This window comes from Narcine bancroftii, chromosome 3, assembly GCF_036971445.1.
Source record: "Narcine bancroftii isolate sNarBan1 chromosome 3, sNarBan1.hap1, whole genome shotgun sequence".
Lineage (NCBI taxonomy): Eukaryota > Metazoa > Chordata > Chondrichthyes > Torpediniformes > Narcinidae > Narcine > Narcine bancroftii.
The window spans coordinates 141399131-141424918 of record NC_091471.1 but is presented as its reverse complement, the minus strand read 5'-3'; the positions used below and the strand labels follow the sequence as shown (position 1 = coordinate 141424918).

The following is a 25788-nucleotide window of genomic DNA, read 5'->3' as shown; positions in this document are numbered from 1 at the left end:
ATGTCTTATGGTTTTATCTACCTTTCATTCTGTGCCCACATTTGAGGTTAAATTCTTGTCCCTTTCTGAGTTTCTGTCCTATTTTTATTCTGGAGACTTCAGCTCACCTATGCTCTCCTTCCCTTCTGCTTTATCTATATGTCTCCAATCTGTTGAACCCAACCCCTTACTATTTAACTCAAAGCCTGGTCCACAGCCCTGTTAATGATTTGCCCGGTTCTAGCATGGTTCAGCAATGCCCCAGCCATGTCTTTATCTACTTCAAGTTCACTCAAATTTTCCCTTGCCTAAGTGGTTTATAATTAAGTGCATTTCATTGCTACTTTGGTCGTGCCTCTTCTCTGACAAAAATGATTAAATGATCTCTATACCTTTCACCTAAACCCTTACATCTTTGCCGATTAGGAAAGAATCTGTGAGCTTTCTAACTGATAAAACAACTCAACATTTGTCATACTTGGCCTTTTTTTTCTCACTGTCATTCCAAATCTTGTTTTGCACGAAGAAAGGGTTCAGCAGAAAATTAGGCCAAATGATCTATTCTGTGTGAATTTAAGATTTTGAGAAGGCAAGGACAGTGGCAGAAAGTTTTAAAAAAGATGACTCAGAACTGTTCATGTTAAATTATGTTTATTCCTTGGTCTTAAAATAACCTCCAATAGCAAAACATCAAAGTTGGTATCTGGAAACAGGTGCAGAAGGGGCTAAAGTTCTATTTATTCATTCTCCATTGGCAGAAAGCTTTGTGCATTGAGGGTCAATGTTCAACAGCAATGTAGTTGTATGGAATTTTGAGACAGTACAGAGACAGTAATGTGGACACATTTTATGGAGTGTGATCTGCAGTAGTGTACTGCTGAGAATTGACCTCGTACTTGAACAACTGAGAGACAAATTTCTCCCACTTAATCTAGCGTGATTATTCCTAATCAGGATGAATGGCCCACTGGGAATAACTCTCCATGTCGCTTTCATCTCCAATATAGTTAGTCCAAAATTTCTAATTGTAGTGATTTGTTAACGAGTTATAGAAATAACTTTTATAAAAAAACCAACTGTTTAGCTGATGATGCAGGATACATACAGCATACAACTAAAAGAACAAACCATGAAAAGGATTTGAGGGGGTACAGGAGGGTTAAGGATAGGTTATGAGACTGGGCAAAGATGTAGCAAATAGAGAGTTATACGAGGAAGTGAAGTTGGGGTTAAACTCGAAAGTCTGTTGATGCTGTGGTTGTAGTCGAAACACAAAACGCTGGAGGAACTCAGCAGGTCTCGCTGCATCTACAGGAGGTAAAGTTGTTTCAGGCCTGTGCCCTTTCTCGAGGTATGAACGAAAGACAGACAAGCATCTGTTTTAAAAGACTGGTGAAAAGGGAAGAACGGGAGGAGAAGCAGACAGACAGAAGGTGTTAAATGGATATAACATGACCAAGGAAAGGTGAGAATTGATTGGGGGAGAGGGGGGTTGTTTTTTGGTTCTGTGAAACGACTCAGAAGGAAAAGGGAAGAGAGAGATAGCTAGAGGAAAGGAGATGTAAGTAAAGATGGGGTGCGAGGGCTATCAGAAACTTGGAAAGTTGATGTTAATGCCATTCGTTTGGAGGGTGCCCAGACAGAATATGAGGTGTTGTTCCTTCAATTTGCAAGTGGTCTCAGTCACTGCCAGACAATTGGACAGACATGTTGGCAAGGGAATAGGATGGAGAATTGAAATGGGTGTCCACCATCCTGTGGTGGACAGAGTCAAGGTGCTCAGCGAAGCTATCTCCCAGTCCACATCCAATTTTTCCGATGTAGAGGAGAACACATCGTGCGTGTACCAAGTGCAGTGGATGGCTCCTGCAGATTCACAAGCAAGGTGTTGCTTCACTTGGAAGGATTGTTTGGGGCCCTGAATGCTGGTGATGAAGGAGGTGTGGGTCCAGGTGAAACACCTCCTGCAGTCACAGGGCTAGATGCCAAGGAGGGAGGAGTGGACAAAGGAGCCACACAAGGAGCATTCCCTGTGAAAGGAGGAGAGCGGAAGATGTGTCTGGTGATGTAATCATGTAGTCGGTGGAGAATGAAATGTTGAATGTGGAGGTTGGTGGGGTGGTAGGTGAGGACAAGGGGAATCCTGTCCTTGTTGCATTTGGGCGCAGAGGAGGCCAGGGCAGATGTGTGGGAAATGGAGGGTATGCGGGTGAGGGCCGGGTTGATGGTGATAGAGGGAAACCGATGTTATTTGAAGTTGTCCATTTTGTCAACACAAGTGGAGAGGCATAGTATTTAAATGTTGAGGGACTGCTGAGCTCTGAGGTACAGAGGGACCTGGATGTCCCAGTGCACAATTTAAATAAAAAGCAAGGGCACAGTACAATTATTAGAATTCCAGAGGAATTCAATAGAAAGGAGTTTACTGTGCTGTTTATAAAGAGTTTTTATGTTCTCCCCGTGTCTGCGTTGGTTTTCTCCAGTGGATCCGGTTTCCTCCCACTGTTCAAAACATACCAGGGTGTACGTTAATGGGATGTAAATTGGGTGGCAAGTCACCCGCATTCTGAATGGGTCCCTCAGCTGCTGAGCCCCTTGCTGGTCCACTACTGTGGTCACTATCCTGTGGGGTCATACCCTCTTCTCAACCATAGAACATTACAGCACTGAAGCATGCCCGTCAGCCCTTATGGTCTGTGCCAAACGACTATTCTACCTGGTCCCACTGACCTGCATCCAGTCCATAGCCCTCCATTCTCCTCTCATCCATGTACCTGTCAAAATTTTCTTAAATGTTAAATTTGACCCTGCATTCACTACTTCAGCTGGCAGCTTGTTTCACTACTCTCTGTAAAAAGGTTTCCCCTGATGGTCCTCTTAAACTTTTACCCTTTCACCCTTAACTCATTTCCTCTGGTTTGTATCTCACCTAACCTAAGTGAAAAAAGTCCATTTACGTTTACTTTGTCTACACATAATTTTGCATAACTTTATCAAATCTCTCCTCATTCTTCTATGCTCCAGGGAATAAAGTCCTAACCTGTTTAACCTTTACCTGTAGCTCAGTTCCTAAAATCCCAGCAACATCTTAGTAACTGCACTCTGTCTATCTTATTGATATCTTTCCTGTAGTTAGGTGACCAAAAATGCACACGGTACTCCAAATATGACTTGACCAACTTATACAACTTTACCATAACATCCCAACTCCCATACTCAATACCTTGATTTATGAAGGCCAATGTGCCCAAAATTCTCTTTACCTCTGACGCAACTTTCAGGGAATCATGTACAGGTTGAACCTCTTTAATCTGACGATGTTGGGACCTGGCCATTGCCGGTCAACAGAAAATGCTGGAAAATAGAAAATGCATAGGAAATAGCTGTCAAAGGTGCGGAAGGTGCCTTGATCAGACCCTCTTCTGAGCTAAAAGGATCAAATGTATCACAAATCAAATCCCAATTAGCACATTCCTTTTACAGTGTCAGAGATTGGGGCTGAGGTTTGAATCCCGCACTGTCTGAAAGGAGTTTGTACTATCGGCAGCAGATTAAAAACTTGCCAGACCACGAGAGTTGCTGGACCACAACGCACTGGATAATATAGGTTCAACCTGTACGTGTATTCCTAGATCCCTCTGTTCTGCTGCACTCCTCAGTGCTCTACCATTTACCATGTATGTCCTACCTTGGTTTGTCCTTCCAAAATGCAACACTTCACACTTGTCTGCGTTAAATTTCATCTGCAATTTTGCACCCCACTTTTCCAGCTGGTCCAAATCTCTCTGCAAACTTTGAAAACCTTCCTCGCTGTCCACACCTCCAATTTTTTGGTCATCTACAAACTTGCTAAACCAATTTAATACATTATCATCCAGATTATTGATACAGATCACAAACAAAAATGGTCCCAGCACTGATTCCTGAGGCACACCACTAATCACAGACCTCCAATCTGAGAAGCAACGTCCACCACTACTCTCTGGCTTCTTCATAATCGTACCAGAAGATTATGGTAGCAAATGCTTTTTTAATATTTTATTTAATATATAACCACTTAACAGACATATCACAATATTTCATACTTAATCCAAATACATGTGGTATTTTATATATTAAAAAAGTTTTTTAAAAAAGAAAGAAAAACCCTCTCAACCCCCTACACTTTTTAAAAAAAAGAAAAGGGACGAGAAAACCACAAGAGGAGCACTTCACTTTTCAATACTTTTAAAGATACATTCATAGAGACCAACAGGAGAAAGGGAATGAATGTTTGAGATTCATCTAAAATTTAATACCAACAGTTTGTAAATATGGGCTCCATATTTCACAAAAAAATTACCTCTTAAATTGTAAGTAATTTTCTCAAGTGGAATACAACTCCAAACGTCTGCATGCCATCTATCCATTCCAAAGTTATAGCAATACATTTTGTAGCTATTGCCAAAGCAATTTGAGCAAATTTTACTTGATACATGTTCAGTTTTATCTGGGTTTAATCCCTCTAACAACTCGCAGTAAAAATAACATTGGATCCTGTGGGAATCTAACTCCAGTTATTCGTTCTAATAAATTACCCAAATCAAGCCAAAAAGGTTTAATTGTGGAACACTGCCAAGTCGATTGTGGAACACTGCCAAGTCGAATGGAAAAAAAGTACAAACTTCTTGCCCACATCTAAAACACAAATCTAAATAAACATAATTCATATTATGTAACTTTTGCGGTGTTCACCGTAACTGATAAATAAAATTATATTGAACTAACCAATATCTCACGTTTATTGTACTTTTCATACTCTCTCTACATATCTGAATCCATCCACGTTCATTTATTTGCTTATTTAAATCCACCTCCCATTTATGTCTTTATTTATGAACTCCTTTTTGAGCTTTTTGTAATAATTTATACATCTCTGAAATTAATTTCTTTATATCCCTATTACTTAATACTAATTCTACTTCTGTCTCTGCTCATAATACTATGGAGGCAAATACTGAATCCAATTTACTACCTCACCATGAATATAAAGCGACTGAACCTTTCTGACTAACCACTCCTGTGGGATCTTTTCAAAGGCCTTACTAAAGTCCAAGTGGACTTCCCTTCATCAGCTTTCCTGGTAACCTCCTTGGAAAAACTCTTAAGATTGGTTAAACATGACCTTCCACGCTCAAAGCCATGTTGACTATCCCTAATCAGTTTCTTGTTATTCAAATACTTGTGTATCTGATCTCTTGGAACACTTTCCAATAACTTACCCTCTACTGGCATCAGGCTCACTAGCTTATCATTTCCAGAGTTATTTTTAGAGCCTTTTTTTTTAAACAACTAAACTACATGAACTAACTTTTTAATATATTTTTATTGAGTTTAACATAATAAGCATACATAATAAATGATGATTGTATAGAGGCAAATACATACCAAAGGGAGGGAGATAAAAGTACTAATAATTACTTGTAATAACTCCATCTAGTGATAAACAAAATGAAAGCAGCCATGTCAGACCCATTATTAGACGGTTATATTAAAATAATAAGGATTTTTTTTTAAAAAGGAAAAAACCTACAGGACTAAAACGAAACTAATCTAATCTCCTCCCTTGAATCAAGGTTACCTTTTTTTTAGATCAATAATGATGTGGAATCACTGATGACCCCCAGAGAACAGACAAAGAATTACCGGAACATATAATACTTAACTGACTCTTACAATTAAAAAGAAATTCTAAGAATGGGCCCCATAACTTCATAAATTGAAACTTTCTCTAATATTATATTTGATTTCCTCTAAATTTAAATAGGACATTACATCATATATCTATTGCATATGAGTAGGGGGTGCTTCTCCTTTCCATTTCAATAAAATAGCTTATCTGCCTAACAATGCAGCATGAGCTACCTTCCAATCCTCTGCCACCTCACCTGGTGCTAAGGGCATTTTAAATATCTCTGCCAGGGCCCCTGCAATTTTTACACTAGCCTCCCTCAATGTCTGAGGGAATATCTTGTCAGGCCCTAGGGATTTATCCATCCTTATTTGGATTAAGAGTGTATGTACCTACCCTTTCCTCATTAATCTGCATAGGTTCCATGACATCAATGCATAATGCCTCACTTCCCTAGACTCTGTTTCAATGAATAATGAGTTTTGAGGTGCTATATCTGTTCTGGATCCATCTTATTCATCCCATATTAGTGTCACAGATCATGATAGGGTAGACATTTTCATTGTGAAAATGATCTCCCTGAAGGGAGATGGTGGCTCCAAATGTCTAATGTGCCAATCAAATGTGCTGTCTTGCCTTGAGCTGCAGTCCAAACTCTCAGGTATGTACCCAGCACATGATTGGAACCTGGTGAGAATCCTTGCAGCTCTTCCCAAAAGTCACTTGTCATAGAGAAATCTCTACTGCGGAGACCTGTCTGGCCAATCAATGGGATGGGCGAAGGCATCTGGTGATGAGTAGTCAACGTAGAACAGCTGCTGCCAGTTTCCAGAATCACCCTTCAGTCCCTGGCCTGGAGCTCCATTTGCTCAGGCCATCCAATGCCAGGTTTGACAGGAAGCCTCTGCAAAGCAAGCCATGGGAGTAATCGTCGTGAAATCGGTATCAGGTTGCCCATACAGTAGCAAGGAGGCAGAAGACACTGCAGGTTCCTGGGCAGCAGCATCATCTGTTATTTAATATTTATATATTTTTAAAATTTAGACATACAGCACGGGTCATGTCTCATGACCCCTTTTTAGTGTAGAAGTAGATCATATGCCCTCAGATGAACACTAGTCATTCCACAGTGTATTTTACTGTATTGTCTTTTATCTCACCCCTGGGTTATATGGGCTCACTGCTTTATTAGTAGGAAAGTAAGTATTTTGTAGGAAGAGAAAAGCTGCTGATGGTGTGATCTGGAACATGACACATTACTGCATTTAGTTTGCCTACAAAATGTATCCATTGGCTGTTAAAGTTGAGCTTTTTTTTCTCATGTGCTTAAGGCTATTCTTCTTTTTCTTTGGCTTGGATTCGCGGACGAAGATTTATGGAGGGGGTAAAAAGTCCACGTCAGCTGCAGGCTCGTTTGTGGCTGACAAGTCCGATGCGGGACAGGCAGACACGATTGCAGCAGTTGCAAGGGAAAATTGGTTGGTTGGGGTTGGGTGTTGGGTTTTTCCTCCTTTGCCTTTTGTTCGTGAGGTGGGCTCTGCGGTCTTCTTCAAAGGAGGTTGCTGCCCGCCAAACTGTGAGGCGCCAAGATGCACGGTTTGAGGCGTTATCAGCCCACTGGCGGTGGTCAATGTGGCAGGCACCAAGAGATTTCTTTAGGCAGTCCTTGTACCTTTTCTTTGGTGCATCTCTGTCACGGTGGCCAGTGGAGAGCTCGCCATATAACACGATCTTGGGAAGGCGATGGTCCTCCATTCTGGAGACGTGACCCATCCAGCGCAGCTGGATCTTCACCAGCGTGGACTCGATGCTGTCGACCTCTGCCATCTCGAGTACTTCGACGTTAGGGGTGTAAGCGCTCCAATGGATGTTGAGGATGGAGCGGAGACAACGCTGGTGGAAGCGTTCTAGGAGCCGTAGGTGGTGCCGGTAGATGACCGATGTTTCGGAGCCGAACAGGAGTGTGGGTATGACAACGGCTCTGTATACGCTTATCTTTGTGAGGTTTTTCAGTTGGTTGTTTTTCCAGACTCTTTTGTGTAGTCTTCCAAAGGCGCTATTTGCCTTGGCGAGTCTGTTGTCTATCTCATTGTCGATCCTTGCATCTGATGAAATGGTGCAGCCGAGATAGGTAAACTGGTTGACCGTTTTGAGTTTTGTGTGCCCGATGGAGATGTGGGGGGGCTGGTAGTCATGGTAGGGAGCTGGCTGATGGAGGACCTCAGTTTTCTTCAGGCTGACTTCCAGGCCAAACATTTTGGCAGTTTCCGCAAAGCAGGACGTCAAGCGCTGAAGAGCTGGCTCTGAATGGGCAACTAAGGCTATTCACATACTGGCTATTTATACACTTTTAAGGCCTTCAGGATGTCCAAAGATATTGCAGAACCTTTGGGTTTTTTAGAATTAAACATGCTTGTTGTCATAATGCAGACCACATGGCCGAGCCATTAAATAAGTTTGTTTACTAGCAGATCTGATTTTAGTTCGGTCAACTGAGGTCATTTCTTGAACAGCCTTCTCTTTGAATACTGCCATGGAATCATCTACCTGCCTAGAGAGGTATCATAAGACTGCATTTAATATTTTCCCAAAGCAAACTTCAATGTTAGAATGCTAAGTACTGTGTTTTAAATTTCAGCAAGGATTTCATGCTCAAGAGATATAGTGAGACTTTCACAGACTTCTGAAAGTGCAACTAACTGAACTAGTTATTGAAATTGACAAATGTCTGCTTTTACAAATCAAATGTAGTGATTTGGGAGATGAGTTATTATCTGAAAATACACCGCTGACTCCAAATAAAAGGATGCCTGATTGTGGATCTATTCGTAGATTAAAATTATCTTTCACTTGTTTTTGCTGGATTACCCCATTGCTCTGAGTTAATGAACCTCTTAAAATTGTATTCATAAACTGCAGCTTCACTGCTCTGGGTATTGGTTAATTGAAAACATCATTCATCTTTTGAACAATAACATTGGCCTGTAACCTATTAATCTATTGTTGCATTTGAGATTGCAGAAAAAAAATGAATAGCCAAAATGTGGTGACAGTACTTGCAAACCAGTTAGAAGTCTGCAGATACTGTGGATTGAGGAACCCAGCAGGTCACGTAGCGTTCATAACACTATGAAGAAGGGCTCAGGCCCGAAACATTGGTTCTCTATCTTTACATCCTGTTGGCACTGCGTGATCTGCTGAGTTTCTCCAGCATTTGTGGGTTTTTAATTCCTGTGTATGTTACTTTAGCTTGCTGGTATCTTGGATTATGCTATTGCTGGTCATTTATTTAATTCCAGTGGCTATTTTGGATTCAATGAAAATTGTGTACAAGTTAATGTTAATAAAAATTTAAGGTAATTCAGGGTCCTAATGTACAATATTTTATTCATTCTTATGTTTTTAAATAATTGAAGTGTTAGATCATTATTGTATGAAAGATCCAGGTTCTCTCAGTCCTCAGGGTGAGTACTCCAACCTTAGCCATGACATGTTGAGAATAACATGGACAATCTTTTTCCACAGCAACCAAGTGTACGGAAATGACTGCCACCTGTACTATCCCCGAAACATTGAGTCTTTAAAGTTAAATAGATGTGAAAGTTGTCCTGGCCAACCTCTATTCTTACCATGTTTTTTTTGTGTGGAATTTATCTGATTACTGCCACCTCCGTCAGGTATTTATGAATTTGATAGGCTCTGTTTCAGTCAATGCCAATAGCTTTTGAGTATTCCATTGCAGTAAATGGTGCAAGCTGTTTAATGTGAGCAATGCTGAAATTTGTCCTTGCTGGACAATGTCTTTACAGCATTTTGTGGTTCTCTCTGCCTAAACTTTCTTGCTTCTACTTCCTTCTCACTTTTGTTTAATTTTTATTGCAGATTTCAGGTGACTTTGACAAAGGGGTGAAAATGAGTATTAAGTAGCTGCTCTGCCAAATACTCATTTCTCTGCAAGCCTTTATTCATATGTAACTTTGCTGCACATTTTTCTACAATTCCTGAATCATCCTACAACTTGCTACTTTTTGTGAGCCAACAAATGCCGTGTTACCATCATTTGAATTGCCTTCCTCTTCCTTTCTCCCCCCTCCTTTCGATAAAAATCAGCACAGTTTGCAGTGAACTGGCCCCACCTCCCGGCTCCAGCCCCCATCTGCTCACATATAACCTTGGTTTCCTGCCTAAACCCAGAACACTTCTGAAGCCTACTGTGAAACTACCCATAGTTATAAGCGTTTGTTCTCCCTCCAGTCGTGAGAGCTTTTATTCATGCTACAATTATATTAGCTTATTCCCTAAACAATGGAAGCACTACTCAAGCCAGGTATGCTATTGATAAACTCTCTGTCCCCCACCGCGGCTGAGAAGTCCTAGTGAGGCATCGACTCGCTCTACGTCGCCAGTGGCCAGGAGAAACCATCAACGACTACCTGCTGGATCTGTGGACTACCATCTGGATGCTTGCCAAGAAGTGCAGGTACAAAGCGGTTACAGGCCACATTCATAAGGAAGAACAGATCCGAGACACTCTAGTCGCAGGGGTCTGCTCAACGTACATGAGGCAACGACTGCTTTAGTTGGGAAAGAAGGATCTGGCTAGCCACAACAAACTGGCCAAATCATTGGAACAGGCCAATCTTGAGACAAGCAACCTCGAAGCCAGCCAGCTCGCCCACCCAGGTGACCCCATTCAAGGACCAGCTGCTCCCACTACCCCAGCCGTAACGGCTGTCGCTTCCTATGCTAGGGTGTGCTTTTTCTGCAGCAAGAGCCAGCATCTCCGATCTTGTTGCCCGGCTAAAGAATCAGTGTGTTCCAGGGTTTGCTGTGCGAGGGAAGCCTGTGCCCTGCACCGCTCCCAGATCCAATTCCAACCCCAAGCCATCTGCCCCGAATTCACCTGAACCCACTTTCTGTGCCACACGCTGACAGAGGGTGGCAGGGAGGAAACAACGCGAAGAGGCTGGGCGGCCATCTTGCCACGACCCAAATTCAAACAGTGCCATCATCGTCAGAGGAGGAAGGAAGGCGGTCATCTTGCTACGCCAGAAGGTCGACGCCATCTTACCCACACAAGGCAACACAGCGCTCGAGTGATGAGTATGGAGTCCCCGGGGTCCTAGCCTCAATGGTTCTAGATCAGAACGACCTCACAAGCTCAGCAACTCCATAGTGACTGTGAAGGTAAACGGACGTTCCACTAAATGCCTAATCGACATGGGCTCTACTGAAAGCTTCATGGACTCACAGACTGTGGGAAAAATACAATCTGAAGATGTATCCTTCTAATTATCACGTATTCTTTGCATCTCATTCGCATTCTATGCGTGTTCAACAACATTGTATAGTGCATCTGTCATTTGAAGGGGAGAATTCTGTAAATTTCATTTGTATATACTTTTTTTAAAATGTTTTTATTTTTCACACTATAAACCATATTGACCAAGATACATAGACATTTTACTTCTTAAATATATACAGTGTCATTTTCTCCCCCTTTTTCCCCCTCCCTTCCCTTCCTCCCTCACCCCCTTCCCCATTTATTTGAAGTTCAATCTATAAAATACATTAAACCCGTTAAACAATGTTGTCACTTAATAAAAATAAACAAGAAATTTTACTGAGTCAGTTCTTTTCATTATCTTCTCCTTCTGTCATTTTAGGTGGTGGAAGTCCATGGTGGGATTTCTCTATTGTGTTTCATGTATGGCTCCCATATTTGTTCGAATATTGTAATGTTATTTCTTAAATTATATGTTATTTTTTCTAATGGAATACATTTATTCATTTCTATATACCATTGTTGTATTCTCAAGTTGTCTTCTAATTTCCAGGTTGACATAATACATTTTTTTGCTACAGCTAGGGCTATCATAACAAATCTTTTTTGTGCTCCATCCAAATTGAGTCCAAATTCTTTGTTTCTTATATTACTTAGGAGGAAGATCTCTGGGTTTTTTGGTATATTGCTTTTTGTGATTTTATTTAATATCTGGTTTAGATCTTCCCAAAATTTTTCTACTTTCTCACATGTCCAAATTGCATGAATTGTTGTTCCCATTTCCTTTTTACAGCGAAAACATCTGTCAGATACTGTTGGGTCCCATTTATTTAACTTTTGAGGTGTGATGTATAGCCTGTGTATCCAGTTATATTGTATCATGCGTAACCTCATGTTTATTGTATTTCTCATAGTTCCGGAGCATAGCTTCTCCCATGTTTCATTCTTTATCTTTATGTTTAGATCTTGTTCCCATTTTTGTTTAGGTTTACCGTTTGTTTCCTCGTTCTTCTTTTCTTGCAGTTTGATATACATGTTTGTTACAAATTTTTTAATTATCATTGTGTCTGTAATCACATATTCAAAATTGCTTCCTTCTGGTAACCTCAGACTGTTTCCCAATTTGTCCTTCAAGAAGGTTTTCAGTTGGTAGTATGCAAACATTGTATCGTGAGTTATATTATATTTATCCTTCATTTATTCAAAGGTTAATAATTTATTTCCCGAAAAACAATTTTCTATTCTTTTGATCCCTTTTCTCTCCTGTTCTCTAAAGGAAAGGTTATCTATTGTGAAAGGGATTATCTGATTTTGCGTCAATATTAGTTTTGGTAGTTGGTAATTTGTTTTATTCCTTTCTACATGAATCTTCTTCCAAATGTTGAGCAGATGATGCAATACCGGTGAATTCCTACGTTGCACCATTTTTTCATCCCATTTATATAGTATATGTTCAGGTATCTTCTCCCCTATTTTATCTAGTTCTAATCTGGTCCAATCTGGTTTTTCCCTTGTTTGATAAAAATCTGATAGGTATCTTAATTGTGAGGCTCTATAATAATTCTTAAAATTTCGTAGTTGTAAGCCTCCTTGTTTGTACTATTCTGTTAATTTATCTAGTGCTATCCTCGGTTTCCCCCCTTTCCATAAGAATTTCCTTATTATTTTCTTTAACTCCTTGAAGAATTTCTCTGTTAGGTGTATTGGTAATGACTGAAATAGGTATTGTATCCTTGGAAAAATATTCATTTTAGTACAGTTTATCCTTCCTATCAGTGTTAGTGGTAAGTCTTTCCAATGCTCTAAGCCGTCTTGTAATTTTTTCATTAATGGATGGTAATTGAGTTTATATAGATGGCTGAGGTTTTTATTTAGTTGTATACCTAGGTATACAACATCACCCTGTACAAAAACAAAGGCGAGAAATCAGACTGCTCAAACTACAGGGGAATCACGCTGCTCTCCATTGCAGGCAAAACCTTCGCTAGGATTCTCCTAAATAGAATAATACCTAGTGTCGCTGAGAATATTCTCCCAGAATCACAGTGCGGCTTTCGCGCAAACAGAGGAACTACTGACATGGTCTTTGCCCTCAGACAGCTCCAAGAAAAGTGCAGAGAACAAAACAAAGGACTCTACACCACCTTTGTTTTCCTCAACAAAGCCTTCGACACCATGAGCAGGAAAGGGCTTTGGCAAATACTAGAGCGCATCGGATGCCCCCCAAATTTCCTCAACATGGTTATCCAACTGCACGAAAACCAACAAGGTCGGGTCAGATACAGCAATGAGCTCTCTGAACCCTTCTCCATTAACAATGGCATGAAGCAAGGCTGTGTTCTCGCACCAACCCTCTTTTCAATCTTCTTCAGCATGATGCTGAACCAAGCCATGAAAGACCTCAACAATGAAGACGCTGTTTACATCCGGTACCGCACGGATGGCAGTCTCTTCAATCTGAGGCGCCTACAAGCTCACATCAAGACACAAGAGAAACTTGTCCGTGAACTACTCTTTGCAGACGATGCCGCTTTAGTTGCCCATGCAGAGCTAGCTCTTCAGCGCTTGATGTCCTGTTTTGCGGAAACTGCCAAAATGTTTGGCCTGGAAGTCAGCCTGAAGAAAACTGAGGTCCTCCATCAGCCAGCTCCCCACCATGACTACCAGCCCCCCCACATCTCCATCGGGCACACAAAACTCAAAACGGTCAACCAGTTTACCTATCTCGGCTGCACCATTTCATCAGATGCAAGGATCGACAACGAGTTAGACAGCAGACTCGACAAGGCAAATAGCGCCTTTGGAAGACTACACAAAAGAGTCTGGAAAAACAACCAACTGAAAAACCTCACAAAGATAAGCGTATACAGAGCCGTTGTCATACCCACACTCCTGTTCGGCTCTGAATCATGGGTCCTCTACCGGCATCACCTACGGCTCCTAGAATGCTTCCACCAGCGTTGTCTCCGCTCCATCCTCAACATTCATTGGAGCGCTTTCATCCCTAACGTCGAAGTACTCGAGATGGCAGAGGTCGACAGCATCGAATCCACGCTGCTGAAGATCCAGCTGCGCTGGGTGGGTCACGTCTCCAGAATGGAGGACCATCGCCTTCCCAAGATCGTGTTATTTGGCGAGCTCTCCACTGGCCACCGTGACAGAGGTGCACCAAAGAAAAGGTACAAGGACTGCCTAAAGAAATCTCTTGGTGCCTGCCACATTGACCACCGCCAGTGGGCTGATATCGCCTCAAACCGTGCATCTCGGCGCCTCACAGTTCGGCGGGCAGCAACCTCCTTTGAAGAAGACCGCAGAGCCCACCTCACTGACAAGAGACAAAGGAGGAAAAACCCAACACCCAACCCCAACCAACCAATTTTCCCCTGCAACCGCTGCAACCGTGTCTGCCTGTCCCGCATCGGACTTGTCAGCCACAAACGAGCCTGCAGCTGGCGTGGACATTTACCCTCTCCATAAATCTTCGTCCGCGAAGCCAAGCCAAAGAAGACACCTAGGTATCGCATTGCTTGTGTTTGCCATCTAAATGGCGATTCTTTCTTAAACTTTGTGAAATCCGCATTATTCATTGGCATTGCTTCACTTTTATTTGCGTTGATCTTGTACCTCGATACTTCTCCATATTTCTTCAATTTCCTATGTAATTCTTTTATTGATATTTCTGGTTTTGTTAAGTATATTATAACGTCATCTGCAAAGAGACTGATTTTATATTCCTTCTCTTTTATTTTTATCCCTCTTATTTTCTGTTCTTATCAGCTCTGCTAGTGGTTCTATAGCTAACGCGAACAGTGAGGGAGATAGTGGACATCCTTGCCTTGTTGATCTGCTTAAGTTAAATTGTTTTGATATATATCCATTTACTGTCACTTTCGCCAATGGCCCCTTATATAGTGCTTTAATCCAATTAATATATTTCTCTGGTAGGCTGAATTTTTGTAGTACTTTGAATAAATAATTCCATTCTACTCTGTCAAAGGCCTTCTCTGCGTCTAAAGCAACCGTTAGTGTTGGAGTTTTATTTCTTTCTACTGCATGAATTAAGTTATTGTCTGTTGTTCGTCTTTTTTTAATAAATCCAGTTTGGTCTAGATTTACTATTTTTGGTACATAGTCGGCAAATCTGTTTGCTAATAGTTTAGCTATTATCTTATAATCTGTGTTAAGTAGAGATATTGGTCTATATGACGGTGGTGCAAGTGGATCTTTCCCTGTCTTTGGTATTACTGTAATTATTGCTGTTTTGCATGAATCTGGTATGCTTTGTGTTTTATCAATCTGGTTGATTACTTCCAGGAGAGGAGGAATTAATAAGTCTTTAAATGTTTTATAGAATTCTATTGGGAATCCATCCTCTCCTGGTGTTTTATTGTTCGGTAGTGTTTTTAATATCTCCTGTAATTCTTCTATTTCAAATGGTTTTATTAATTTATTTTGCTCCTCTGTTTGTAATTTCGGTAGTTCAATTTTAGTTAGAAATTCATCTATTTTGTCTTCTTTCCCTTCGTTTTCAGTTTGATATAGTTGCTCGTAGAATTCCCTGAAGTTTTCATTGATCTCCGTTGGATTATATGTAATTTGTTTGTCCTTTTTCCTTAATGCCAATACCATTCTTTTAGTTTGTTCTGTCTTAAGCTGCCACGCTAGAATTTTGTGCGTTTTTTCTCCTAGTTCATAATATTTCTGTTTTGTCTTCATTATGTTCTTCTCCACCTTATATGTTTGTAGTGTTTCATATTTTATTTTTTTATCTGCCAATTCTCTTCTTTTAGTTGTCTTCCTTCATTGCTAATTCTTTTTCTATATTTGCTATTTCCCTTTCCAATAGTTCTGTTTCCCGATTGTAGTCCTTCTTTAATCTTAGTTACATAACTTATTATTTGCTCTCTGATGAACGCTTTCATTGCGTCCCACAATATAAACTTATCTTTCACTGATTCCATATTTATTTCAAAGTACATTTTAATTTGTCATTCAATGAATTCTCTAAAATCCTGTCTTTTAAGTAGCATGGAGTTTAAACTCCATCTATACATTCTTGGTGGGATGTCCTCTAGCTCTATTGCCAATAACAGGGTGAGTGGTCCGATAATAGTCTAGCTTTATATTCCGTTTTCCTAACTCTCCCTTGAATGTGTGCTGATAACAGGAATAGGTCTATTCTTGAGTATGTTTTATGTCTACCCGAATAATATGAATATTCCTTTTCCTTTGGGTGTTGTTTCCTCCATATTCCAAAAGTTGCATTTCTTGCATTGATTTAATTATAAATTTGGTTACTTTGTTCTTTCTGTTAGTTTTTTTTCCAGTTTTATCCATGTTTGAGTCCAAATTAAGGTTAAAATCCCCTCCTATTAGTATGTTCCCTTGCGTATCTGCTATCTTCAAAAAGATATCTTGCATAAATTTTTGATCTTCTTCATTAGGTGAATATACATTGAGTAAATTCCAAAATTCTGAATATATCTGACATTTTATCATTACATATCTCCCTGCTGGATCTATTATTTCCTCTTCTATTTTGATTGGTACATTTTTATTGATTAATATAGCTACTCCTCTGGCTTTTGAATTATATGATGCTGCTGTTACATGTCCTATCCAATCTCTCTTTCATTTCTTGTGTTCCACTTCAGTTAGATGTGTTTCTTGTACGAATGCTATATCAATTTTTTATTTTTTCAGTAAATTTAACAGTTTCTTCCTTTTGATTTGGTTATGTATTCCATTAATATTTAAAGTCATATAGTTCAACATAGTCATTTCATACTTTGTTTATCTTTCCTTTCCGTTTCCTCATCACCACCTTCCCTTCTTATTCATTTCTGCTTTCTTTTTTTGAACACATGATAAGACAACATTTCTAAAACATAAAATATTTCCACTATTCTCATATCTAAAATTCCTTTAACCCCAATAGTCCCTCCCCTTTCTGAGTTGCCCTTTGTCCCTTGTCGGGCAACCACATCTCCCCTCTCCATTTGGATTTGCGAATCCGCTCGCAAGCGTCAACTGATTTCGCAGTGACTGTTATTCTTCCCCACCCAGCCCCCCAGAAAAGATTTTAATCTTCATATATAACAAAAGTCACTCTCTTAATTCCCTCCTTACTTCCTTTCTTCCCTTTCTTTCCCCTCTTAGTTCTTACCTATACTCTATTTTATATATATATATATATATATATATATATATATATATTTATATATATATAGTTTGTTGTCATTTTTGTTCTTGTTACATCTCTTCATCTCTCTGTCTATTTTGTAGGTGTTCTGCAAATTTTTGTGCTTCTTCTGGATCCGAGAATAGTTTGCTTTGCTGCCCCGGAATAACTATTTTAAGTACCGCTGGGTATTTTAACATAAATTTATAACCTTTTTTCCATAGGGTCGTTTTTGCTGCATTGAACTCCTTCCTCTTCTTTAGGAGTTCAAAACTTATATCTGGATAGAAAAAAATTTTTTGACCATTGTATTCCAGTGTTTTTTTTTGTCTTCTCTTTTTTTTTCATTGCCTTCTCCAATATATTTTCTCTTGTTGTATATGTTAGGAATTTTACTAGAATGGATCTTGGTTTTTGTTGTGGTTGTGGTTTAGGGGCTAATGTTCTGTGTGCCCTTTCTATTTCCATTTCTTCCTGTAATTCTGGTCTTCCTTGGACCCTGGGGATCCATTCTTTTATAAATTCTTTCATATTTTTGCCTTCTTCGTCTTCCTTAAGGCCCACTATCTTTATATTGTTTCTTCTATATAATTTTCCATTATATCTATCTTCTGAGCTAACAGCTCCTGTGCTTCTTTAACTTTTTTTTATCAATTCTTCCAATTTCTTTTTTAAGTCATCTACTTCCATTTCTATGGCTGTTTCTCATTCTTCCACCTTGTCTACTCTTTTTCCAATATCTGTCATGATCCTCTCTAATCTATTCACTTTTTCTTCTGTACTTTTTATTCTTCTTTTTGTTTCACTTAATTTTTGTGTCTGCCATTCTTTTACTGTTTCCATATATTCTTAAAAAAAATATCCATGTACTTGCCCTTCCCTTCATCTTCCATTTCTCTGTGTTCTTCCTCCTCTTCTTCTGAAGCCACTCCAGGATCTGTGTCCTTTACCTCTGTCTCTTCTGGTTTTCTTCTTGGGTTGTTTGTTTTATTTTGTTGGGTATTTTTGGTCTTCTTATTTTTATTAAAAGTTTGGTCTTCTTCCTCTGGCAGGGAGGACACAGTCTCCATCAGGAACCTGGCACCTGCCGGAACAGAGGGTCCATTGCCTTAAGTGCCCTGCGAGCCACAGAGCTCATTCTTGCACCCCCTGTCAGGGCCTCGAGGGATCTGGTTCAGGAGGAAAGTGCATCCACCTCCACCTTTGAGCCGGAGACCCAGTCCACCTCTCCTTCCTCGCAAGGGGAACAGGAGACCCAAGGAGTCCAAGGCCTCCTCCACCCCGGTGCTGAGGTGCTCCACCAGAATCTCCAGACCCCTGGACCACTTAAATTTGTAAATAACTGTATATTTTTTCAACCTTTTTTTCTGAACCAATGTTTTCTGTCTTCGTTCACAGACCCTAAATTCTACAGGAAGGGGTGAATGCAGTGAACCTTTGTGCTGATGGCTGGGCCCTGCCTCCTGACTCCACCCCCATCTGCTCACATATAACCCTGGTTTCCTGCTTAAACCCAGAACCCTTCCAAAGACTACTATGAGACCCTACCCATAGTTACAAACTAATAAAAGTGTTTGTTCTTCCTCCAGTCATGAGAGCTTTTATTCACTCTACACAGTTATACCAGGTTTCCAATTATTTGCAGTTTTTGTGCATCAATTTGTGTGAGCTTCACTTGCCTTCAGCGAGGATGTAGATTTCATTGGCTGATGTGCAGAGCCTGGTTTCTGATTTACTCAAATGAGTGATTGTGCACATGGAGGTGTTACTCAGCAAGGTCGTGAACAGGAGACGTGTCTTGTAACTAAAGCAGGCAGGAAGTTCAATGTTCCTGATCCTCTAACCTTCTGGCACAATTATATCTGGACTCCAGTCAAAGGAAGTAGGAAGATGAATATGTGGTTACAAAAGCGTACACCCCCCCCCCCCCCCCCACCCTCCTTGAGTACAAGGGAAGGGAAGACCTGCTAAGTTGTCCACAGCTAGAGCGTGCTTTACAGTTCTAATCAATGTGCCTGTACAAGGGAAGGTGCAGGACAACTTCATGAAGATGCTGTCCAAAGAGAATTACAGTTATGGGGAAAGAATGGTTCAGCTGAGGTTGCTTTCTCCGGAATCGAGGAGCCTGACAAGTGATTTAGTAGAGCTGCATAAAATTGAGATGCCTGTTTAAGTGATATAGCAAAGCCTTGTTTCGCTTTGCAGAGAAATTAAAAGCCAGGAGATAAAGTTTTCATGTAATTTGTGGTAATGGTTACACAAGGGCTGAGTTTTTGTAGTGGCAGAGAGGACTTCATGGTGTTGAAAAAGTACCTGTGCCTGCGCTTCAAGTGCTGTAATCTACAAGCCTATTTTGATCATGGGATATAGGAACAGCCTAAATAGATTATTTTTTGTTATGCCTTGTGTAAATATCTTTGCTCTCTTCTCCTTATTCCTGCCGTAACGGAGCAGTCTTCAAGTAGTTGCTGTTTTCTGATGATTCTGAAAGATGTCCACAAGTTTGGAATTTACCGTAAATATTCGTGTATAATGCGACCCGTGTATAATGCAACCCCCCATTTTTGAGGGGGGACATTTTTTACCCCCGTATATATTGCGACCCCCCTCCCCTCACCTGCCTGAGTTGCGCTGCCGTCTCTCCGGGCGCTCGCCCGCCCAAGTTGCACTGCCGTCTCTCATGACCCCCCCCCACATGATGTCATCTCTCACAACCCACCCTCCCCTCACCTGCTCGCCCTGCCGCCCAAGTCGCGCTACCGGCTGCCCGAGTTGCGCTGCCGACTACCGCTCACCCGCCCTGGCTGCCCGAGTCACGCTGCTGACTACCGCTCTCCCGCCCGAACCGCCATGCGAGTTGCAGAAATTTATTTTAATTCTACTCCTGTGTATAATGCGACCCCTCCCCCTTTTTCTTTGGGGAAAAAGGGGGTAAAATTTTTGGCATTATACATGAATATTTACAGTAATCATTAAAATTTCCTTATGACTTGATTATCAAGTTTTAAATTCTTGAAAAGAATGTGAGACATTCTGTGAATATTTATCAGACCTCCAGGAAGAATATTTTAAAAGTGATGTACCTTTTTAAGTCTCTCTCAGATTTTCCAGCAGTGGCCTGTTTACTCTCAATCAACTCGTCACTATCAAAAAGGAATAAGAGGTCAGATTGTACCCAGTGTCTTTGTGTACCATCAAACAAATTTAATAGCAGCCAGCTCCTAGGCAGCAGTTCATTGCAGAAGCCTCAGCTCCATTAAGCACAGGGTAAACCCAACTTTTCACTCACTACCCATGGCTGCATCAAAGTCCATTTAATCCTCAAAGGAGCTATTAGAAAATAACTCAGTAAAATGTTCTTGGCACAGGTAGTGGGACCTTTCCACATGAGCCTTCAATCCGTTCATTCCACACCTCCCCATCTGGTTCCACCTATCACCAACCAGGATCTATGTGCTCCACTTCCCCCATCCTGACATATACTGCCAATTTTCCCTCTCGGTTAGGGTTAGGGTCTCTATTTGAAATGTTGACATACAACTTTTACCTCCATGCTTACTGTTCCAGATCCCTACTGAGATATGTTTTTGAGCCATCAGAATTGCATCCTCAATTCCTCTCAGTACAAGATGTGCTTTTTACAGGTATCAAAAGGTGGCAAATAGTTGGAAACCCAGTTTGTTTGTTGTTTTTTCTTTGCTGCCGCTACCTCGAGCGCCCAGCAGTCATCCTGTTCATCCCACCTGCAGAGCTCCATCTCTTCCCTTACCCTCTGAAGTGCCATTGATGTCAACTAGTTCTGCATAGAAACCAGATTGAAACCACCTTCAATGCACTTGTACTATTCCACTGTAACGGAAACTGAATGTGCTGGGAGACACCACGTAGATCAAGAACCATCAATAAAGAGGTACATTTTGGGTGACTGCCCTTTAAGCAAAAGTGGGTGAAATAAAGATAAGTAAAATGGAAATGGGTAGAAATGAAAGATCAGGGTCTTAAAACAATAACTGTTTAACAGCAGATGCTTCACTACCCGATGAGCTGAATACCTTCTATACCCGCTTTGAAAAGAAGAACCAAACAGTGCCTACATAAATCCCTGAAAAGGCTGAGGACCCTGTGATATCTGTCTCTGTGGGCAACATCAGGACATTTTTCAAGAGGGTGAACCCTTGCAAGGGGGAAGATCCTGACAATCTGCTCCAACCAACTAGCCAGAGTGTTCATGGACATTTTCAACCTCTCATTACTGAGTCAGACGTTCCCACCTGCTTCAAAAGGGCATCAACTAAGGAAAGCAGTGTGAGCTGCCTCAACAACTACCACCCAGTAGCACGAATTTCTATTGTGATTAAATGCTTTGAGAGGCTGGTCATGGCCAGAATTAACACGTACCTAAGCAAAGATCTGGACCCACTGCAATTTGCCTATCGTCACAATCGTTGGCTCTCCACTCAGCTCTGGATCACCTCAAAAACAGCAATTCATACATACGGCTGCTCTTCATCGACTACAGCTTGGCCTTCAGTACCATTATTCCCTCAGTCAAGAAGCTACAAATTCTAGGCCTCTGCAACCGGATCCTTGACTTTCACATCAGAAGACCACAGTCAGTACAAATTGGAAACAATGTCTCCTCCTCATTGATCATCAACACAGATGCCACCCACGAATGTATGCTTAGCCCAGTGCTCTACTTGTCTTCACCTATGAGTGTGTGGCCAGGCACAATTCCAATACCGATGACACCAAAGGTGTCGGCAAAATCACAAACTGCCATGAAGAAGTGTACAGGAGGGAGATAGATCAGCTCGTTGAATGGTATAACGATAACAACCTTGTGCTCAACGTCAACAAACCAAGGAGATGATTGTTGACTTCAGGAGAAAGTTGGGGGAGCACAACCTAGTCCTCATTAAGGGCTCAGTAGTGGAGAAGGTCAAGAGCTTCAAATTCCTGGGTGTCAACATCTTTGAGGATCTGTCCTGGAACCTCCATGTTGATGCAATCACAAAGAAGGCTCACCATTGAGGTGTCTGAGGAGGTTTGGTATGTAACTGAAGACTCTTGTAAACTTCTACAGGTGTACAGTGGAGAGCATTCTGGCTGGTTGCATCATTGCCTGGTACATAAGTGCCAACTCTCAGGGCAAGAATAAACTCCAAAGAGTTGTTAACTTGCTCTGTGACATCACAGACACCAGACTTCACTCCATTGAGCATACCTATATGAGGTGGTGTCTCAAAAAAGCAGTCGCTATCCTCAAAGACCACCACCATTCAGGCCATGCCCTCTTCGCTCTGCTACCATTGGGGAAAGAGGTTAGGAGCCTAAAGATGAGCACTCAGTGGCACGAGGACAACTTCTTCCCCACTGCCATCAGATTCCTGAATAAAACCAAAGACACGGCCTTACTTTTCATGCACTATTATTTTTACCTTTTTTTATAGTAACGTCGTAAGATGGTTATAATATGAATGTTTCCAATATGATGCTGCCACAGAACAACGAATTTCATGACTTGTTCATGACAATAAATCCTGATTCTGACTCTGTTTCTCTTTGTATAGAGGCTTCCTGTCCTGTTGAGAGTTTTGAGTATTTTCTGTGCAGTAATTTCTACTGGATAATTTCAACAAAGTATTGAGGAAAGCTTATTCATTAGTTCAAAATTTAATTACATTTTGGCTCTTGAACTCGAACGATAATAACTCTGTAATGGATCCATTTCCCTGGTGTATTTTCTTCGTCTGTTTATTTAATTTCTTGGAACATTGAGCCAAGCCGTTAACAAATGTTCTGAAATAGCTTGTATGTTTCCTTTTCATTCATGCTCTCTTAATCATCCCATGTCACAATTTTTAAAAGGGCATCCTTATTTTAAATTCATTAAAAGATAAGTGTACTTTTAGTACCTTGTCAGTCCTTACAGTTTCTTGTATTGTTGCAATACGTGGCAGTGCTTTATTTTTACCCTGGGCTCACAAAAGAATGTGAAGCACTCCAACGACTTCACGATGAATATCTTGTATACCAAGTGTCATCTTATTAATAACGTTGGCTGTGACTCCTCAGCAGCATCTCTTGTCTGAGGCCAGGCTGTAGGATCCAAGCTCACTTCCAAGATGTAAGCACAAAAACTAGCGAGATGTGCAAGGGCAGAATGAGAGGTACTGCTGCACTATCACAGGTACAATCTTTTATTTGTGATGTTAAACCAATCCATGTCTGCCCTTTAATGTGTTCATAGGAACCTAAAACACCCTATAAAGAAAATTGTTTTGCTTTCAAAGGTGATATATGTGCAGGAAGGCACAACAGTTATCTTACAAGTCCAGGAGCTCAGAGTCCATTCTCATCTTTGATACTTTCCATGTGGAGTTTGTATGTTCTCCCAGTGACCCTGTGACCTTCCCACTTAACTAAATGGGTATTTTGCATCAGTGTTTACCAAGAAGAAGGACATGGACAGTGATAGGAAGTATAATATGGAAAATACCTACATATTAAGGCATTTTGAGATCAAAATAGAGGTCTTTTGAGAAGCATTACAGTGAACAAGTCCCCTGGGGCTGATGGGATATATCCCCAGTTATTGAATGAGGCAGGTGAAGAAATTGCTGAAAACTTGACAAAGATCCTTGTATCCTCACTAGTGATGGGAGAGATCCAGATGACTGGAGAAAATCTGGCTTCAAATTTAAAAAAAAATCAGACCACCTGAGTTATTCTATCCCTGGAGTGCACAAAGTGACTTGTCATAGTTTTCACATTAGGATCATGAATACATTTCATTAAGACCTAGGCTTAATCCTGACCTATCAGCTATGGTGCGCACAATTTAATCTTGCCTCCAGTGCTGCGGCGTGGTGTTTACATGTCCTCCTTGTAACTACATGGGTTTTCTCCAGGTAATTTAATTTCATCCCACATCCCAAAAACATACCTAGTGATGAGTCAGAGTCAATTGCCTCCAATGTGAAGGTGAGTGGAGGAGTCTGGGAAGAGTTTCTGCGAATATAGGGAGAATAAAATAGGAAGAGCGCAGGATAATTTAAAAAAGGCATTGATGGATTCGGTCAGGTAAAGAGTCTTGTATCAAAATGTTCTTTCTTTGGCTTGGCTTCGCGGACAAAGATTTATGGAGGGGTATGTCCACGTCTGGTGCAGGCTCGTTGGTGACTGACAAGTCCGGTGCGGGACAGGCAGGCATGGTTGCAGCGGTTGCAAGGGAAAATTGGTTGGTTGGGGTTGGGTGTTGGGTTTTTCCTCCTTTGTCTTTTGTCAGTGAGGTGGGCTCTGCGGTCTTCTTCAAAGGAGGTTGCTGCCCGCCGAACTGTGAGGCGCCAAGATGCACGGTTGGAGGCGATATCAGCCCACTGGCGGTGGTCAATGTGGCAGGCACCAAGAGATTTCTTTAAGCAGTCCTTGTACCTCTTCTTTCGTGCACCTCTGTCTCGGTGGCCAGTGGAGAGCTCGCCATAGAACACGCTCTTGGGAAGGCGATGGTCCTCCATTCTGGAGACGTGACCCAGAATGGGTCAGCAGCATGGATTCGATGCTTGCGGACTCTGCCAGCTCGAGTACTTCGATGTTGGTGATGAAGTCATTCCAATGAATGTTGAGGATGGAGCGGAGACAGCGCTGATGGAAACGTTCTAGGAACCGTAGGTGATGCCGGTAGAGGACCCATGATTCGGAGCCGAACAGGAGCATGGGTATGACAACGGCTCTGTACACGCTGATCTTTGTGTGTTTCTTCAGGTGGTTGTTTTTCCAGACTCTTTTGTCTAGTCTTCCAAAGGCGCTATTTGCCTTGGCGAGTCTGTTGTCTGTCTATTTGTCGAGACTTGCATCAGATGAAATGGTGCAGCCGAAGTAGGTAAACTGGTTGACCGTTTTGAGTTCAGTGTGCCCGATGGTGATGTGGTCATGGTGGGGAGCTGCATGATGGAGGGCCTCAGTTTTCTTCAGGCTGACTTCCAGGCCAAACATTTTGGCAGTTTCCACAAAACAGGACGTCATGCGCTGGAGAGCTGGCTCTGAATGGGCAAAGAGTAGTTCACAGACAAATTGCTCTTGTGTCTTGGTGTGAGCTTGCAGGCGCCTCAGGTTGAAGAGACTGCCATCCGTGCGGTACCGGATGTAAACAGCGTCTTCATTGTTGAGGTCTTTCATGGCTTGTTTCAGCATCATGCTGAAGAAGATAGTAAAGGCCAGGCAAACCCCGGCAGCCCGCACAGCCCGACCGTTGGCAGCCGAGCCTCGGGCCAGGAGCCATCAAAATGTATGACACATGTAAAGTGCCATAAAAATGCAAACCTCTATTTTCCCATGCCTTTATTCAACATAATGGATAGAATTCCATTTCCTCCTTTTGCACATGCAATCTGCTATTTAACGATAATATACATCTCCAGCTCAGAACATCTGTGTTTCTGTTAGCTTATGTCAATAATAAGTGCATAATTTCTTCTCTTAGCACCTTGTCTGCAGGAGCATGCTAATTTTCTCCCAATGCTGCATTTTGTCACACAAAAGGTGTGGTGTGCATTATTTTTTCTTAACTAGAAGAAAGTTGATGTTTGCTTAGTTTGTTAGCTTGTATTTTTATTGATTTGTTGTTCAGGATTTGGGCATTGGTGGTGAAGTTAGTATTTATCGCCCATC

The 25788-nt window shown here is 41.3% G+C and overlaps 1 protein-coding gene and 1 long non-coding RNA gene across 5 annotated transcripts in view; one reads left to right on the top strand and one right to left on the bottom strand.

The window, feature by feature from the left end:
- gab1 (GRB2-associated binding protein 1) overlaps positions 1–25788 on the top strand; it is a 262884-nt gene that overhangs the window by 175127 nt on the left and 61969 nt on the right. The gene's annotated exons all lie outside the window — the stretch shown is intronic.
- On the bottom strand, positions 19074–22245 carry LOC138757632 (uncharacterized). Its single transcript, XR_011353769.1, has 3 exons — positions 22144–22245; positions 20199–20258; positions 19074–19599 (listed from the first exon to the last, which is right to left on the bottom strand). It is a non-coding gene; the product is annotated as an uncharacterized lncRNA (long non-coding RNA).